Genomic DNA, 7,260 nt, shown 5'->3' with positions numbered 1-7,260 from the left:
TCAAAAATCTGAAACATTCAATTTGTGTTATGTACATAAGACATGAAAAAAGAAGAAAACAAAGTAATTGTGATACCATGTATCAAAATATTTTTCAAAATCATTGCCTGTTCAATCTTCAATCTAGTTTTCAAAACATTGCGATAAATAATGTTGGGTAATGTCAGTTTTTGACGTATTGTTTTCTCATGAATCAAAATCCTTGAGACTAGTCAAGCCATCAAATGACAGAGGACAGGACAATGGCTGTTTCGATCAAATTCTGAAACAGATTCTATTTTTTGAAGCATATAAAACCTGAAAACAGAAAACAAAGATATGGTCTGAAATCTTTTTCCTAGATTTTATGTTCTGATTATTTCATTGATTGATTGAGGAATCATTTTTTTTAACTTCTATATTTATTGTCATGAGTAAAATGACTTAAACAAAACGTGATTGGTACATTATACAACCTTACAATAACAAATCGCTAGAAAGATCATAATATTCTATGTCGGTGTGCCTCAAGGTAGACAAATATGTAGCCATCCATGAGAGAATAAAGTATAACGGAACAATTTTGTTCTCCATTTCATGTTTTGTTAAGGCATAAATATATACAAGAAAGTTATAGCAAAATCTCCTAAGATTGAGCTATATAGATTGATTTTCCAAATAAAAATCCTAAGATTACGTCTAGACTAAAAACAAATTGATTTACATGATTACAGGTTAATAATAGGGATAATTTAAAAATTGCACATAATTTCACATAGATTCTATTATCTCATCATGATATCATTACCCCCCTCAAGTTGGAGCATGTAAATTACATATTCTCAACTTGCACAGTAGAGAGATGAACTGAGTGGGACCAAGAGTCATAGTAAAAATATCAGCTAATTGTGCATGTTTAGGAACCTAAGTAGGTGAAATATTGCCAGTGAGATATTTGTCGTGAATGAAGTGACAATTCACTTATATGTGCTTGGTGCACTCATGAAAAATCGGGTTCTTGACAATATGAAGCGTTGCTTGACTGTCGCAATGAAGTCGCATAAGCTGAGAATGATAGATACCAAGATTGTGGAGAAGATCTTTTAACCATTTCAACTCTCTTGTTACAGTTGTCATGGATCGATACTCGACCTTAGTAGAGGAGCGAGATACTGTTTGTTGTTTCTTAGTTTTTCATGAAATTTGAGAAGATCCAAGTAGAACAAATGGTCTATAGCCATCTTCACCTTTTGGATACAAAAGGGGATATTGCAAAGGCAAATATGCAAGATGTAGTTCATTTATTCTTTTGAGTCTTCCTGTTTTCTTTTCAATGATGATATCTCTTTTGTTGTTTGTATGCTCATCACCAACAATCAAAACAGAAACTTCAAAATAATTTGGCAAGTTATATAATTTTCCATTTGATTGTCTATCACTAATGAGTTTTAGTTTTAGGTCACAAATAGCTGAAGATTGTAGTTTGTCCCTTGCCATTCTAAACTTCTATGCATATCGAGTGTGCTTATGTAGCATATTCTTGATTCCAATGATAATGTTTTCATCAAGAATATCTTTGTTCCTGAATATTGTTGAAGGTGCATAACAAAGTGTTGATAGTATACATTATTAAAAAGATTTTTTAAAAACTGTAATATAACATGCAATTTGTCGAATGTTAAAAACTTATGGGTTTTGGGCAAGCCTGTTCTTAACTTCGTTGTCAGTAGCATAAATATATAGCTATGCAAATTTGGGTGAGTTATCAGCCATAGGTAGGAGGCTTCCAATAAGATGATGCCCTTGACCATGTATGTGAAATGTAGAAGGACCTCTTCCAATATTATAGGTTGTGTCAACTTTGGCACCAGGTGATGTGAATGTAAACATTAGATTATATGAATGAATGTGTTGCTGGAAGTTCTTAGCTTTTGTATTGTTTGTGTCAAATAGTAGTTGTCTCAATGGTTGTGGAGGATCTTGTAGTAGAGGAATTTGTAGTTTTCCATCACCACAACATAATGCAAACCTTGGGTCTTTGGACTGTTTGTCTTTGTTAATCCTTTCATCATACTACATCATAACATTACAGTGCTTGCATTGCCAAACTGGATCTCCAATATCATTGTAAGTTGCACCTACACATTCATTTGGAAGTTTAGATTCCCCCCACGTGCAAAAGAAACGAAAAGACAACAAAATGTAAGTTGAAATTTGAAGCTCAATACCGGTATTTTGATAATCATATGGTGTATGATGATTTCTATGATGATCAGTATCAGCATCACCCTCTATTGGTGTTGGGTTGTCAAATGAGAATCATAGACTAATTATCTAAAATAAATTTCCCAAAAGACATATACTTTGGATTGGGTCGGCTCAAATTTCTTAAATTTGAAATTTTCCTAACATCCTTAGATCTAATTTGACTCAAAGCTTATGTCTCTTTTAAACTAAATAAAACTAATTTTTTATTCAAAGGAGTTTTTCATATTTTGGATTGGGTTGATTGGTTCATAAGGTGATTCAAATTCATTTATAAAAATTATTTGATTTTAAATATGCATTGAAGTTATTTGTGTGATAACATCCGTGCATAATATTTATATATCTATATATGAAGAGTGGTCAAATTATTCTAAAAATAATTCTTTTAGAATTATTCGTCATTCTTACTATTTATTTTTTAAAAATTTAATGATTGTAATGAGTCATTAATTAATTTCAACCATTAGATTTAAAAAAAATGATAAGAATGAAGAGTAACTCTTGGAGTAACTTGATCTCTCCTCAACTTTATACAAAAATGAGTCTAATTAAACCAATTTAAAAAACTTAGGTTATATTCAAATCTTGAAGTTTTTAAAATTTGTTGCACAACATAATCATAAATAATTTAATTAAATTCAACTTGTTTTGAAATAAACCATAAGAAAGGGTGCATATATATGTTTACATTTTTAAATAAAAAATAGAAAAACTATTCTAAACTTGAATGATTGTGGCTAGAACTTGAACTATTGAGGAAAAAAATATAGGTTTGGGGGAGAAAAAAATAATAGAATAATAAATTTCTTATCCAAAATAAGGATAAACTACTATAAAATTTACTTTTAACATCGGTTTTATAGAAAATCGATGTAAACGAAAATGTGGTGGCATAATAATAAATAATGTGACTTCGTTAACATCGATTTTCTGAAAAACCGATGTTAAAGTGAGTTGGTTAACATTGGTTTTTCAGAAATCGATGTTAACATGAGTTGGTTAACATCAGTTTTTAAAGAAAAAAAATCGATGTTGTATTATCCTATTTATAACATTTTTCATGCTTCTGGCAGTTTGTTCATTTCCCTTACGACTCGTCTCCCTCACGCTTATGGAAACCTCAAACCCTTTGTCACTCTCACTCTCAGGGCGGTTGAAACTACTTTGGTCACTATCAATCATGGTCTCACTCTTGCTCACAGTCGTCTAGGTCTCAATGTCACACACTCTCTCTCTCTCTCGGTTTCACTTTCGTTGTCGATCTCACTCTCGTGGCATTGAAACCAATGTCGGCACTATCACTCTTTGTCTCACTCTCGCTCATGGTCTAGGTGTTACTATCACGGTATATTTTTCTCTTGAAGCTTCGTGCATTGTGTGTATCTTCCTCCTATTGCACTCTAGGAAAAACCTTTTGATTTTCTTTAGTCTATGATTGTGGTTGTGCTGATTGTTGAACAGTGTTGTAACCACCAGCAGCAATATCACTGCTACTACCACTACCAATGGTGATCAGTAGTAGTAAATTATGTCTTTGATTTTTTCTGCTTGCTACCGTGACAACCTATTTTGTTTGGTGAATGATGAAGATTTGAGAGTTAAAGAGATTTATTAATGATTGTTAGTGAACATGTATTGATGTACTACCATAACTACTAAAGAGAGAATTAAGAATCCATATGTACCACTGTACCATGAAGCAACAAAAATCCTAATAACATACTAATCTACTGGATACACCTTACTATGTAGTAAAATAACTAATTAAAACTTCTAAATAATTCCCAATGAAATCAGGATAAAATCATTAAAAAAAACCATTATATTTGGCCTTTTTTGTCCTACCTCAACAGGTTTATTAGGTAAGACAATTATTTTCAACTATTTGATAATTTTTTGGTACCTGTATCATTGGGCTTTGAAGCTTTTTACTTCTAAATGTTCAATCAAATTGATGGGTTTTGTAGGATATTAAGGATAAGAAAGAACTTATGGGAAAGTATTGTTTATTTTTAGCTTTTGGAACAATGGTTAGCTAAGAAAGCTACGAAAAAGTTGCATTAGAGAAGTGGTGAGCCCATACAACCAAGAATTGGTGAGCCCATCTCTACTAGCTAGATGGACAAAATTAAGAGATTTCTATGGACTCACTGGAAATAATCAAGTGACCTTGACCCACTTTGGACAGACTGTTTTCTTCCTCATCATCTTCAAAAGCAACTCTCAACCAAAAGTTTATCTTAAATGACACTCCTTGTATCACCAAGTTTCTAACTCAGACACGTTTAAAGTCATGTTGAGTGAATACAAAGTGACTTGCAACAGTTTGGTAAGTAATTAAGCACTCCTCTGTCTGTCAAATTTTAAAACCATGTACATGTTTAATATCAATTTAATGTTAATTCTAGGATGTGTTGAGTACCATGTATTTATTTACAAAAGCTGCAGGATTCATCCATCTGAACTTGGAATGAATTACTGAGTATAGGATTATTTATAATTATTGGAGGAAGACAACAAAAATTAGAAATGGATGAAGGACTTTTGCACAACCACAAAATTTGCAAGCTTAAAACTCAAATATAAGATGCAACTTTTAACTTTGTTTTATTTTGGATTTATTTGTAATTAAAGTACATTATACTATAGTACTATCAATCTGTAAATTTTTGTTTATAAGTTTGTGTGGTATATATTTTGTGGGAATTGGAACATCCTGAACACATTTGTGGGAAATTTTTTATTATAAGTACTCTTGGTGCATGGTATATTTTGTTTAGAACTCTTATTGGTATATTAATTTGTGTAAATTTTTATTTATAAGTCTTTGTGATATTTTTTTTATAAATTTAGCTTATCTTACGAGTTTTATACAAATTTGAATGATAAGTCATCAAATGCATAATTATAGGTTGATAATTAAAAAAAACAAATATGATATTTAAAAAAATTCAAAAAACAACATTGATTTTTTATAATAAAGGCATGTTCAACATCAGTGAAAAACAACATCAATTTTTCTGAAACCGATATTGGTGAGAAAAAAACAACATCGATCTTTAAACAATTGATGTTAACCTTGATACTTTAATGTCAGTAGTTTCAATATCGATTAATAATCGATATTGAAAGTTCTTAATAATCAATATAAAAGGTCTATTTTCTAGTAGTAAGAATGCAATTTAAAATTCATTTTATTGTTTGTCTGAGACTCAATGGACTAAACACATCTTAGAATCCTAATCCTATAAACCCTTACTCTAATTGGGCATCCTATGAACCCCATTAAAATCAAAACTTTGGTCACAAGCCAAGAAGAGGGAGCACCAACCAAATATGAGAGTAGGGGAGTAAAAAAAAAAAAATTAACAAGTCTATCTCCGATCTCTTACTCTCATTCATGATGATTTCTCATACTTCATTCTTCTAGTTACTTGATTTTATCTAACTTCACACTACTCCTCCATAACTTCTCTTTAAGATTTATGCACAACCACAATGGTTCATCCACCCATTTTCAACTATGTTGAAGAGGAAGAGTTGTTTTACAAGGGAAATTAACCCATTTTTGTAGCATTTCACCTCATGCTATTTGTAGCTATGGAGCATGGCTCTATGGAGTGGGTCTTTGAGACCTTTGAATTGCTTTTCTATGTTTGGGAAATTGAGCTTTTATGTGTTTTATGCCTTTGTTTTTTATACAGTAATATTTGTGTGTTTAGACTCCAAAATTGTGTTCTATGGGCTGGAAAATATTGGGATACATAAATAATATCCTTGAAAATTTAATGGCTATGTCATTTGGTGTTAAAATTTGTATATACAAAAACTGTTTGAAATTTCAACTTCTACATGTCTCACAAAATTCAGTACTGGGATTGACCGAGACAACTCCTAGACACGTTCTTAAAATTGATCGATCTTCAACCTAGAAGCTAAGCAAAATTTATCCAGAACATGCTTCACAAGTTTAACCAAGCACGCTTTAATTTTGTGATAAGGAGACAGCCATCAGCAAAGATAAGATGGAAATTAAAACTCGAGAGCCATTTAATTATAAATTTTCATTGGGTGCAAAAGACCATTAGCTACTCTCTCGTGTATCATATGAGCAAGTTTTTCCATACAAAAGAGGAGGATGTATGGTGATATTGGATCACCTTAACGAACTTCTCTTCTAGGAACAATTTGTATAAGAATTCCACTTCCAAGACTAAATTAGTGGAATAGTTTTCATGATCAAATTAATAATATGTTCCAGATAGTCAAATTCTAAAGGAGTCATTTTTAAAAACTCCCAATCCATTATATTTTCTCAAAATCAATTTTAAACAAAATATACCATTTGTTGCCTTTCTTTTAATGCATATAATGAACAACTTCTTTAGCAATATGAGCATGGTAAATGTTAGTACAAAGACTATTACTTAATTTTTATACATGTGTGGGGGACTAAAACTAACAATTTTATCTTAAGGTCTTTAAACTTAAAACGGATACAACTATATATACCAAATGAATACTTTATCAAAAATAAAGTAAGAGTAGTTTGAGATAAATAAATGAAAAAATATTTCACCAATTAAGAGCGTGTAAAGTAAATTTTCTAAAGAGAAAAGAGATAAACATATTAAAAGTATCTAATTAGGAAAGTGCAAGAAATATATCTCACTCGTATATTCTAATCCCATGCTCGATCCTAATCTTTTACGAGCCAAAGATGAAACAATAAGTAAGAATCTCTAAGCTACAAGTATTTTAAAATATAAATATACATTAAATATAAATATTTTTCCTACTCGTAAGGATATACAAATACAAACTATTGCTTCCAAACATAAGTTTAATTTTTTTGAGAAAGTTAAATTTTGTTACTTTCAATGATCGAATAAGATGGAATTTAGGAATCGAAATTGAAAGAGTCACTAACAAGAAATTTGAAAATATTTTTTTTACAGTTTATTTAGAAAAATAATTATTTTGAGAATTGAACTTTACATGCTTAAAAATTCC

Source organism: Glycine max, chromosome 6, assembly GCF_000004515.6.
Source record: "Glycine max cultivar Williams 82 chromosome 6, Glycine_max_v4.0, whole genome shotgun sequence".
Lineage (NCBI taxonomy): Eukaryota > Viridiplantae > Streptophyta > Magnoliopsida > Fabales > Fabaceae > Glycine > Glycine max.
This window is presented reverse-complemented; position numbering follows the sequence as displayed.